The following is a 13,703-nucleotide window of genomic DNA, read 5'->3' on the forward strand; positions in this document are numbered from 1 at the left end:
CTGCGGTAACTGAGAGCGGGCACAATAACGCATCTGTGGTAACTGAGAACGGGTACAAGAACGCATCTGTGGTAACTGAGAGCGGGCACAATAACGCATCTGTGGTAACTGAGAGCGGGTACAAGAACGCATCTGTGGTAACTGAGAGCGGGCACAATAATGCATCTGTGGTAACTGAGAGCGAGTACAATAACGCATCTGTGGTAACTGAGAGCAGGTACAATAACGCATCTGTGGTAACTGACAGTGGGCACAATAACGCATCTGTGGTAACTGAGAGCGGGTACAATAACACATCTGTGGTAACTGAGAGCGGGTACAATAACACATCTGTGGTAACTGAGAGCGAGTACAATAACACATCTGTGGTAACTGAGAGCGGACACAATTACACATCTGTGGTAACTGAGAGCGGGTACAAGAACGCATCTGTGGTAACTGAGAGCAGGTACAATAACGCATCTGTGGTAACTGAGAGCGGGTACAATAACACATCTGTGGTAACTGAGAGCGGGCACAATAACGCATCTGTGGTAACTGAGAGCGGGTACAAGAACGCATCTGTGGTAACTGAGAGCAGGTACAATAACACATCTGTGGTAACTGAGAGCGGGTACAATAACACATCTGTGGTAACTGAGAGCGGGTACAATAACGCATCTGTGGTAACTGAGAGCGGGTACAATAACGCATCTGCGGTAACTGAGAGCTGGTACAATAACGCATCTGCGGTAACTGAGAGCGGGCACAATAACGCATCTGTGGTAACTGAGAGCGGGTACAAGAACGCATCTGTGGTAACTGAGAGCGGGCACAATAACGCATCTGTGGTAACTGAGAGCGGGTACAAGAACGCATCTGTGGTAACTGAGAGCGGGCACAATAATGCATCTGTGGTAACTGAGAGCGAGTACAATAACGCATCTGTGGTAACTGAGAGCGGGCACAATAACGCATCTGTGGTAACTGAGAGCGGGCACAATAACGCATCTGTGGTAACTGAGAGCGGGTACAATAACGCATCTGTGGTAACTGAGAGCGGGCACAATAACGCATCTGTGGTAACTGAGAGCGGGTACAAGAACGCATCTGTGGTAACTGAGAGCGGGTACAATAACGCATCTGCGGTAACTGAGAGCGGGCACAATAACGCATCTGTGGTAACTGAGAGCGGGCACAATAACGCATCTGTGGTAACTGAGAGCGGGTACAAGAACGCATCTGTGGTAACTGAGAGCGGGCACAATAACGCATCTGCGGTAACTGAGAGCGGGCACAATAACGCATCTGCGGTAACTGAGAGCGGGTACAATAACGCATCTGTGGTAACTGAGAGCGGGCAAAATAACGCATCTGTGGTAACTGAGAGCGGGTACAAGAACGCATCTGTGGTAACTGAGAGCGGGTACAATAACGCATCTGCGGTAACTGAGAGCGGGCACAATAACGCATCTGTGGTAACTGAGAGCGGGTACAAGAACGCATCTGTGGTAACTGAGAGCGGGCAAAATAACGCATCTGTGGTAACTGAGAGCGGGTACAAGAACGCATCTGTGGTAACTGAGAGCGGGTACAATAACGCATCTGCGGTAACTGAGAGCGGGCACAATAACGCATCTGTGGTAACTGAGAGCGGGTACAAGAACGCATCTGTGGTAACTGAGAGCGGGCACAATAATGCATCTGTGGTAACTGAGAGCGGGTACAAGAACGCATCTGTGGTAACTGAGAGCGGGTACAATAACGCGTCTGTGGTAACTGAGAGCGAGTACAATAACGCATCTGTGGTAACTGAGAGCGGGCACAATAACGCATCTGTGGTAACTGAGAGCGGGTACAAGAACGCATCTGTGGTAACTGAGAGCGGGCACAATAACGCATCTGTGGTAACTGAGAGCGGGTACAATAACGCATCTGTGGTAACTGAGAGCGGGTACAATAACGCATCTGTGGTAACTGAGAGCGGGTACAATAACGCATCTGTGGTAACTGACAGTGGGCACAATAACGCATCTGTGGTAACTGAGAGCGGGTACAATAACGCATCTGTGGTAACTGAGAGCGGGTACAATAACGCATCTGTGGTAACTGAGAGCGGGTACAATAACACATCTGTGGTAACTGAGAGCGGGTACAATAACACATCTGTGGTAACTGAGAGCCGGTACAATAACGCATCTGTGGTAACTGAGAGCGGGTACAATAACGCATCTGTGGTAACTGACAGTGGGCACAATAACGCATCTGTGGTAGCTGAGAGCGGGTACAATAACACATCTGTGGTAACTGAGAGCGGGTACAATAACGCATCTGTGGTAACTGAGAGCGGGTACAATAACGCATCTGCGGTAACTGAGAGCGGGTACAATAACGCATCTGCGGTAACTGAGAGCGGGCACAATAACGCATCTGTGGTAACTGAGAGCGGGTACAAGAACGCATCTGTGGTAACTGAGAGCGGGCACAATAACGCATCTGTGGTAACTGAGAGCGGGTACAAGAACGCATCTGTGGTAACTGAGAGCGGGCACAATAACGCATCTGTGGTAACTGAGAGCGAGTACAATAACACATCTGTGGTAACTGAGAGCGGGTACAATAACGCATCTGTGGTAACTGACAGCGGGCACAATAACGCATCTGTGGTAACTGAGAGCGGGTACAATAACACATCTGTGGTAACTGAGAGCGGGTACAATAACACATCTGTGGTAACTGAGAGCGAGTACAATAACACATCTGTGGTAACTGAGAGCGGACACAATAACACATCTGTGGTAACTGAGAGCGGGTACAATAACACATCTGTGGTAACTGAGAGCGGGTACAATAACACATCTGTGGTAACTGAGAGCGGGTACAATAACACATCTGTGGTAACTGAGAGCGGGTACAATAACACATCTGTGGTAACTGAGAGCGGGTACAATAACGCATCTGTGGTAACTGACAGTGGGCACAATAACGCATCTGTGGTAACTGAGAGCGGGTACAATAACGCATCTGTGGTAACTGAGAGCGGGTACAATAACGCATCTGTGGTAACTGAGAGCGAGTACAATAACACATCTGTGGTAACTGAGAGCGGGTACAATAACACATCTGTGGTAACTGAGAGCGGGTACAATAACACATCTGTGGTAACTGAGAGCGGGTACAATAACACATCTGTGGTAACTGAGAGCGGGTACAATAACGCATCTGTGGTAACTGAGAGCGGGTACAATAACGCATCTGTGGTAACTGAGAGCGAGTACAATAACACATCTGTGGTAACTGAGAGCGAGTACAATAACACATCTGTGGTAACTGAGAGCGGGCACAATAATGCATCTGTGGTAACTGAGAGCGAGTACAATAACACATCTGTGGTAACTGAGAGCGGGCACAATAACGCATCTGTGGTAACTGAGAGCGGGTACAATAACACATCTGTGGTAACTGAGAGCGGGTACAATAACACATCTGTGGTAACTGAGAGCGAGTACAATAACACATCTGTGGTAACTGAGAGCGGACACAATAACACATCTGTGGTAACTGAGAGCGGGTACAATAACACATCTGTGGTAACTGAGAGCGGGCACAATAACACATCTGTGGTAACTGAGAGCGGGTACAATAACACATCTGTGGTAACTGAGAGCGGGTACAATAACACATCTGTGGTAACTGAGAGCGGGTACAATAACACATCTGTGGTAACTGAGAGCGGGTACAATAACGCATCTGTGGTAACTGAGAGCGGGTACAATAACGCATCTGTGGTAACTGACAGTGGGCACAATAACGCATCTGTGGTAACTGAGAGCGAGTACAATAACACATCTGTGGTAACTGAGAGCGGGTACAATAACGCATCTGTGGTAACTGAGAGCGGGTACAATAACGCATCTGTGGTAACTGAGAGCGGGTACAATAACACATCTGTGGTAACTGAGAGCGGGTACAATAACACATCTGTGGTAACTGAGAGCGGGTACAATAACGCATTTGTGGTAACTGAGAGCGGGTACAATAACGCATCTGTGGTAACTGACAGTGGGCACAATAACGCATCTGTGGTAACTGAGAGCGGGTACAATAACACATCTGTGGTAACTGAGAGCGGGTACAATAACGCATCTGTGGTAACTGAGAGCGGGTACAATAACGCATCTGTGGTAACTGAGAGCGGGTACAATAACGCATCTGTGGTAACTGAGAGCGGGTACAATAACGCATCTGCGGTAACTGAGAGCGGGCACAATAACGCATCTGTGGTAACTGAGAACGGGTACAAGAACGCATCTGTGGTAACTGAGAGCGGGCACAATAACGCATCTGTGGTAACTGAGAGCGGGTACAAGAACGCATCTGTGGTAACTGAGAGCGGGCACAATAATGCATCTGTGGTAACTGAGAGCGAGTACAATAACGCATCTGTGGTAACTGAGAGCAGGTACAATAACGCATCTGTGGTAACTGACAGTGGGCACAATAACGCATCTGTGGTAACTGAGAGCGGGTACAATAACACATCTGTGGTAACTGAGAGCGGGTACAATAACACATCTGTGGTAACTGAGAGCGAGTACAATAACACATCTGTGGTAACTGAGAGCGGACACAATTACACATCTGTGGTAACTGAGAGCGGGTACAAGAACGCATCTGTGGTAACTGAGAGCAGGTACAATAACGCATCTGTGGTAACTGAGAGCGGGTACAATAACACATCTGTGGTAACTGAGAGCGGGCACAATAACGCATCTGTGGTAACTGAGAGCGGGTACAAGAACGCATCTGTGGTAACTGAGAGCAGGTACAATAACACATCTGTGGTAACTGAGAGCGGGTACAATAACACATCTGTGGTAACTGAGAGCGGGTACAATAACGCATCTGTGGTAACTGAGAGCGGGTACAATAACGCATCTGTGGTAACTGAGAGCTGGTACAATAACGCATCTGCGGTAACTGAGAGCGGGCACAATAACGCATCTGTGGTAACTGAGAGCGGGTACAAGAACGCATCTGTGGTAACTGAGAGCGGGCACAATAACGCATCTGTGGTAACTGAGAGCGGGTACAAGAACGCATCTGTGGTAACTGAGAGCGGGCACAATAATGCATCTGTGGTAACTGAGAGCGAGTACAATAACGCATCTGTGGTAACTGAGAGCGGGCACAATAACGCATCTGTGGTAACTGAGAGCGGGCACAATAACGCATCTGTGGTAACTGAGAGCGGGTACAATAACGCATCTGTGGTAACTGAGAGCGGGCACAATAACGCATCTGTGGTAACTGAGAGCGGGTACAAGAACGCATCTGTGGTAACTGAGAGCGGGTACAATAACGCATCTGCGGTAACTGAGAGCGGGCACAATAACGCATCTGTGGTAACTGAGAGCGGGCACAATAACGCATCTGTGGTAACTGAGAGCGGGTACAAGAACGCATCTGTGGTAACTGAGAGCGGGCACAATAACGCATCTGCGGTAACTGAGAGCGGGCACAATAACGCATCTGCGGTAACTGAGAGCGGGTACAATAACGCATCTGTGGTAACTGAGAGCGGGCAAAATAACGCATCTGTGGTAACTGAGAGCGGGTACAAGAACGCATCTGTGGTAACTGAGAGCGGGTACAATAACGCATCTGCGGTAACTGAGAGCGGGCACAATAACGCATCTGTGGTAACTGAGAGCGGGTACAAGAACGCATCTGTGGTAACTGAGAGCGGGCAAAATAACGCATCTGTGGTAACTGAGAGCGGGTACAAGAACGCATCTGTGGTAACTGAGAGCGGGTACAATAACGCATCTACGGTAACTGAGAGCGGGCACAATAACGCATCTGTGGTAACTGAGAGCGGGTACAAGAACGCATCTGTGGTAACTGAGAGCGGGCACAATAATGCATCTGTGGTAACTGAGAGCGGGTACAAGAACGCATCTGTGGTAACTGAGAGCGGGTACAATAACGCGTCTGTGGTAACTGAGAGCGAGTACAATAACGCATCTGTGGTAACTGAGAGCGGGCACAATAACGCATCTGTGGTAACTGAGAGCGGGTACAAGAACGCATCTGTGGTAACTGAGAGCGGGCACAATAACGCATCTGTGGTAACTGAGAGCGGGTACAATAACGCATCTGTGGTAACTGAGAGCGGGCACAATAACGCATCTGTGGTAACTGAGAGCGGGTACAAGAACGCATCTGTGGTAACTGAGAGCGGGCACAATAATGCATCTGTGGTAACTGAGAGCGGGTACAATAACGCATCTGTGGTAACTGAGAGCGGGTACAAGAACGCATCTGCGGTAACTGAGAGCGGGTACAATAACGCATCTGTGGTAACTGAGAGCGGGTACAATAACGCATCTGTGGTAACTGAGAGCGGGTACAATAACGCATCTGTGGTAACTGAGAGCGGGTACAATAACGCATCTGTGGTAACTGACAGTGGGCACAATAACGCATCTGTGGTAACTGAGAGCGGGTACAATAACGCATCTGTGGTAACTGAGAGCGGGTACAATAACGCATCTGTGGTAACTGAGAGCGGGTACAATAACACATCTGTGGTAACTGAGAGCGGGTACAATAACACATCTGTGGTAACTGAGAGCCGGTACAATAACGCATCTGTGGTAACTGAGAGCGGGTACAATAACGCATCTGTGGTAACTGACAGTGGGCACAATAACGCATCTGTGGTAGCTGAGAGCGGGTACAATAACACATCTGTGGTAACTGAGAGCGGGTACAATAACGCATCTGTGGTAACTGAGAGCGGGTACAATAACGCATCTGCGGTAACTGAGAGCGGGTACAATAACGCATCTGCGGTAACTGAGAGCGGGCACAATAACGCATCTGTGGTAACTGAGAGCGGGTACAAGAACGCATCTGTGGTAACTGAGAGCGGGCACAATAACGCATCTGTGGTAACTGAGAGCGGGTACAAGAACGCATCTGTGGTAACTGAGAGCGGGCACAATAACGCATCTGTGGTAACTGAGAGCGAGTACAATAACACATCTGTGGTAACTGAGAGCGGGTACAATAACGCATCTGTGGTAACTGACAGCGGGCACAATAACGCATCTGTGGTAACTGAGAGCGGGTACAATAACACATCTGTGGTAACTGAGAGCGGGTACAATAACACATCTGTGGTAACTGAGAGCGAGTACAATAACACATCTGTGGTAACTGAGAGCGGACACAATAACACATCTGTGGTAACTGAGAGCGGGTACAATAACACATCTGTGGTAACTGAGAGCGGGTACAATAACACATCTGTGGTAACTGAGAGCGGGTACAATAACACATCTGTGGTAACTGAGAGCGGGTACAATAACACATCTGTGGTAACTGAGAGCGGGTACAATAACGCATCTGTGGTAACTGACAGCGGGTACAATAACGCATCTGTGGTAACTGACAGTGGGCACAATAACGCATCTGTGGTAACTGAGAGCGGGTACAATAACGCATCTGTGGTAACTGAGAGCGGGTACAATAACGCATCTGTGGTAACTGAGAGCGAGTACAATAACACATCTGTGGTAACTGAGAGCGGGTACAATAACACATCTGTGGTAACTGAGAGCGGGTACAATAACACATCTGTGGTAACTGAGAACGGGTACAATAACGCATCTGTGGTAACTGACAGTGGGCACAATAACGCATCTGTGGTAACTGAGAGCGGGTACAATAACGCATCTGTGGTAACTGAGAGCGGGTACAATAACACATCTGTGGTAACTGAGAGCGGGCACAATAACGCATCTGTGGTAACTGAGAGCGGGTACAATAACACATCTGTGGTAACTGAGAGCGGGCACAATAACGCATCTGTGGTAACTGAGAGCGGGTACAATAACACATCTGTGGTAACTGAGAGCGGGTACAATAACGCATCTGTGGTAACTGACAGTGGGCACAATAACGCATCTGTGGTAACTGAGAGCGGGTACAATAACGCATCTGTGGTAACTGAGAGCGGGTACAATAACGCATCTGTGGTAACTGAGAGCGGGTACAATAACACATCTGTGGTAACTGAGAGCGGGCACAATAACGCATCTGTGGTAACTGAGAGCGGGTACAATAACGCATCTGTGGTAACTGAGAGCGGGCACAATAACGCATCTGTGGTAACTGAGAGCGGGTACAATAACGCATCTGTGGTAACTGAGAGCGGGTACAATAACACATCTGTGGTAACTGAGAGCGGGTACAATAACACATCTGTGGTAACTGAGAGCGGGTACAATAACACATCTGTGGTAACTGAGAGCGGGTACAATAACGCATCTGTGGTAACTGAGAGCGGGTACAATAACGCATCTGTGGTAACTGACAGTGGGCACAATAACGCATCTGTGGTAACTGAGAGCTGGTACAATAACGCATCTGTGGTAACTGAGAGCGGGTACAATAACGCATCTGTGGTAACTGAGAGCGGGTACAATAACGCATCTGTGGTAACTGAGAGCGGGTACAATAACGCATCTGCGGTAACTGAGAGCGGGCACAATAACGCATCTGTGGTAACTGAGAGCGGGTACAAGAACGCATCTGTGGTAACTGAGAGCGGGCACAATAACGCATCTGTGGTAACTGAGAGCGGGTACAAGAACGCATCTGTGGTAACTGAGAGCGGGCACAATAATGCATCTGTGGTAACTGAGAGCGAGTACAATAACACATCTGTGGTAACTGAGAGCGGGTACAATAACACATCTGTGGTAACTGAGAGCGGGTACAATAACGCATCTGTGGTAACTGACAGTGGGCACAATAACGCATCTGTGGTAACTGAGAGCGGGTACAATAACGCATCTGTGGTAACTGAGAGCGGGTACAATAACGCATCTGTGGTAACTGACAGTGGGCACAATAACGCATCTGTGGTAACTGAGAGCGGGTACAATAACACATCTGTGGTAACTGAGAGCGGGTACAATAACGCATCTGTGGTAACTGAGAGCGGGTACAATAACGCATCTGTGGTAACTGAGAGCGGGTACAATAACACATCTGTGGTAACTGAGAGCGGGCAAAATAACGCATCTGTGGTAACTGAGAGCGGGTACAAGAACGCATCTGTGGTAACTGACAGTGGGCACAATAACGCATCTGTGGTAACTGAGAGCGGGTACAATAACACATCTGTGGTAACTGAGAGCGGGTACAATAACGCATCTGTGGTAACTGAGAGCGGGTACAATAACGCATCTGTGGTAACGGACAGTGGGCACAATAACGCATCTGTGGTAACTGAGAGCGGGTACAATAACGCATCTGTGGTAACTGAGAGCGGGTACAATAACGCATCTGTGGTAACTGAGAGCGGGTACAATAACGCATCTGCGGTAACTGAGAGCGGGCACAATAACGCATCTGTGGTAACTGAGAGCGGGTACAAGAACGCATCTGTGGTAACTGAGAGCGGGCACAATAATGCATCTGTGGTAACTGAGAGCGGGTACAATAACACATCTGTGGTAACTGAGAGCGGGTACAATAACACATCTGTGGTAACTGAGAGCGGGTACAATAACACATCTGTGGTAACTGAGAGCGGGTACAATAACGCATCTGTGGTAACTGAGAGCGGGTACAATAACGCATCTGTGGTAACTGAGAGCGGGTACAATAACACATCTGTGGTAACTGAGAGCGAGTACAATAACACATCTGTGGTAACTGAGAGCGAGTACAATAACACATCTGTGGTAACTGAGAGCGAGTACAATAACACATCTGTGGTAACTGAGAGCGGGCACAATAATGCATCTGTGGTAACTGAGAGCGAGTACAATAACGCATCTGTGGTAACTGAGAGCGGGCACAATAACGCATCTGTGGTAACTGAGAGCGGGTACAATAACACATCTGTGGTAACTGAGAGCGGGTACAATAACACATCTGTGGTAACTGAGAGCGAGTACAATAACACATCTGTGGTAACTGAGAGCGGACACAATAACACATCTGTGGTAACTGAGAGCGGGTACAATAACACATCTGTGGTAACTGAGAGCGGGCACAATAACACATCTGTGGTAACTGAGAGCGGGTACAATAACACATCTGTGGTAACTGAGAGCGGGTACAATAACACATCTGTGGTAACTGAGAGCGGGTACAATAACACATCTGTGGTAACTGAGAGCGGGTACAATAACGCATCTGTGGTAACTGAGAGCGGGTACAATAACGCATCTGTGGTAACTGAGAGCGAGTACAATAACACATCTGTGGTAACTGAGAGCGGGTACAATAACGCATCTGTGGTAACTGAGAGCGGGTACAATAACGCATCTGTGGTAACTGAGAGCGGGTACAATAACACATCTGTGGTAACTGAGAGCGGGTACAATAACACATCTGTGGTAACTGAGAGCGGGTACAATAACGCATCTGTGGTAACTGAGAGCGGGTACAATAACGCATCTGTGGTAACTGACAGTGGGCACAATAACGCATCTGTGGTAACTGAGAGCGGGTACAATAACACATCTGTGGTAACTGAGAGCGGGTACAATAACGCATCTGTGGTAACTGAGAGCGGGTACAATAACGCATCTGTGGTAACTGAGAGCGGGTACAATAACGCATCTGTGGTAACTGAGAGCGGGTACAATAACGCATCTGCGGTAACTGAGAGCGGGCACAATAACGCATCTGTGGTAACTGAGAACGGGTACAAGAACGCATCTGTGGTAACTGAGAGCGGGCACAATAACGCATCTGTGGTAACTGAGAGCGGGTACAAGAACGCATCTGTGGTAACTGAGAGCGGGCACAATAATGCATCTGTGGTAACTGAGAGCGAGTACAATAACGCATCTGTGGTAACTGAGAGCAGGTACAATAACGCATCTGTGGTAACTGACAGTGGGCACAATAACGCATCTGTGGTAACTGAGAGCGGGTACAATAACACATCTGTGGTAACTGAGAGCGGGTACAATAACACATCTGTGGTAACTGAGAGCGAGTACAATAACACATCTGTGGTAACTGAGAGCGGACACAATTACACATCTGTGGTAACTGAGAGCGGGTACAAGAACGCATCTGTGTTAACTGAGAGCAGGTACAATAACGCATCTGTGGTAACTGAGAGCGGGTACAATAACACATCTGTGGTAACTGAGAGCGGGCACAATAACGCATCTGTGGTAACTGAGAGCGGGTACAAGAACGCATCTGTGGTAACTGAGAGCAGGTACAATAACACATCTGTGGTAACTGAGAGCGGGTACAATAACACATCTGTGGTAACTGAGAGCGGGTACAATAACGCATCTGTGGTAACTGAGAGCGGGTACAATAACGCATCTGTGGTAACTGAGAGCTGGTACAATAACGCATCTGCGGTAACTGAGAGCGGGCACAATAACGCATCTGTGGTAACTGAGAGCGGGTACAAGAACGCATCTGTGGTAACTGAGAGCGGGCACAATAACGCATCTGTGGTAACTGAGAGCGGGTACAAGAACGCATCTGTGGTAACTGAGAGCGGGCACAATAATGCATCTGTGGTAACTGAGAGCGAGTACAATAACGCATCTGTGGTAACTGAGAGCGGGCACAATAACGCATCTGTGGTAACTGAGAGCGGGCACAATAACGCATCTGTGGTAACTGAGAGCGGGTACAATAACGCATCTGTGGTAACTGAGAGCGGGCACAATAACGCATCTGTGGTAACTGAGAGCGGGTACAAGAACGCATCTGTGGTAACTGAGAGCGGGTACAATAACGCATCTGCGGTAACTGAGAGCGGGCACAATAACGCATCTGTGGTAACTGAGAGCGGGCACAATAACGCATCTGTGGTAACTGAGAGCGGGTACAAGAACGCATCTGTGGTAACTGAGAGCGGGCACAATAACGCATCTGCGGTAACTGAGAGCGGGCACAATAACGCATCTGCGGTAACTGAGAGCGGGTACAATAACGCATCTGTGGTAACTGAGAGCTGGCAAAATAACGCATCTGTGGTAACTGAGAGCGGGTACAAGAACGCATCTGTGGTAACTGAGAGCGGGTACAATAACGCATCTGCGGTAACTGAGAGCGGGCACAATAACGCATCTGTGGTAACTGAGAGCGGGTACAAGAACGCATCTGTGGTAACTGAGAGCGGGCAAAATAACGCATCTGTGGTAACTGAGAGCGGGTACAAGAACGCATCTGTGGTAACTGAGAGCGGGTACAATAACGCATCTGCGGTAACTGAGAGCGGGCACAATAACGCATCTGTGGTAACTGAGAGCGGGTACAAGAACGCATCTGTGGTAACTGAGAGCGGGCACAATAATGCATCTGTGGTAACTGAGAGCGGGTACAAGAACGCATCTGTGGTAACTGAGAGCGGGTACAATAACGCGTCTGTGGTAACTGAGAGCGAGTACAATAACGCATCTGTGGTAACTGAGAGTGGGCACAATAACGCATCTGTGGTAACTGAGAGCGGGTACAAGAACGCATCTGTGGTAACTGAGAGCGGGCACAATAACGCATCTGTGGTAACTGAGAGCGGGTACAATAACGCATCTGTGGTAACTGAGAGCGGGCACAATAACGCATCTGTGGTAACTGAGAGCGGGTACAAGAACGCATCTGTGGTAACTGAGAGCGGGCACAATAATGCATCTGTGGTAACTGAGAGCGGGTACAATAACGCATCTGTGGTAACTGAGAGCGGGTACAAGAACGCATCTGCGGTAACTGAGAGCGGGTACAATAACGCATCTGTGGTAACTGAGAGCGGGTACAATAACGCATCTGTGGTAACTGAGAGCGGGTACAATAACGCATCTGTGGTAACTGAGAGCGGGTACAATAACGCATCTGTGGTAACTGACAGTGGGCACAATAACGCATCTGTGGTAACTGAGAGCGGGTACAATAACGCATCTGTGGTAACTGAGAGCGGGTACAATAACGCATCTGTGGTAACTGAGAGCGGGTACAATAACACATCTGTGGTAACTGAGAGCGGGTACAATAACACATCTGTGGTAACTGAGAGCCGGTACAATAACGCATCTGTGGTAACTGAGAGCGGGTACAATAACGCATCTGTGGTAACTGACAGTGGGCACAATAACGCATCTGTGGTAGCTGAGAGCGGGTACAATAACACATCTGTGGTAACTGAGAGCGGGTACAATAACGCATCTGTGGTAACTGAGAGCGGGTACAATAACGCATCTGCGGTAACTGAGAGCGGGTACAATAACGCATCTGCGGTAACTGAGAGCGGGCACAATAACGCATCTGTGGTAACTGAGAGCGGGTACAAGAACGCATCTGTGGTAACTGAGAGCGGGCACAATAACGCATCTGTGGTAACTGAGAGCGGGTACAAGAACGCATCTGTGGTAACTGAGAGCGGGCACAATAACGCATCTGTGGTAACTGAGAGCGAGTACAATAACACATCTGTGGTAACTGAGAGCGGGTACAATAACGCATCTGTGGTAACTGACAGCGGGCACAATAACGCATCTGTGGTAACTGAGAGCGGGTACAATAACACATCTGTGGTAACTGAGAGCGGGTACAATAACACATCTGTGGTAACTGAGAGCGAGTACAATAACACATCTGTGGTAACTGAGAGCGGACACAATAACACATCTGTGGTAACTGAGAGCGGGTACAATAACACATCTGTGGTA

At 48.5% G+C, this 13,703-nt stretch overlaps 1 long non-coding RNA gene across 1 annotated transcript in view; it reads left to right on the forward strand.

The window, feature by feature from the left end:
- Positions 1-13,703, forward strand: part of LOC141212705 (uncharacterized) — a 262,183-nt gene that overhangs the window by 14,074 nt on the left and 234,406 nt on the right. The gene's annotated exons all lie outside the window — the stretch shown is intronic.

Source organism: Phyllobates terribilis, unplaced genomic scaffold (genome assembly GCF_046119375.1).
Source record: "Phyllobates terribilis strain yellow unplaced genomic scaffold, ASM4611937v1 Scaffold_181__1_contigs__length_3860067, whole genome shotgun sequence".
In the NCBI taxonomy this organism is placed as follows: Eukaryota; Metazoa; Chordata; class Amphibia; order Anura; family Dendrobatidae; genus Phyllobates; species Phyllobates terribilis.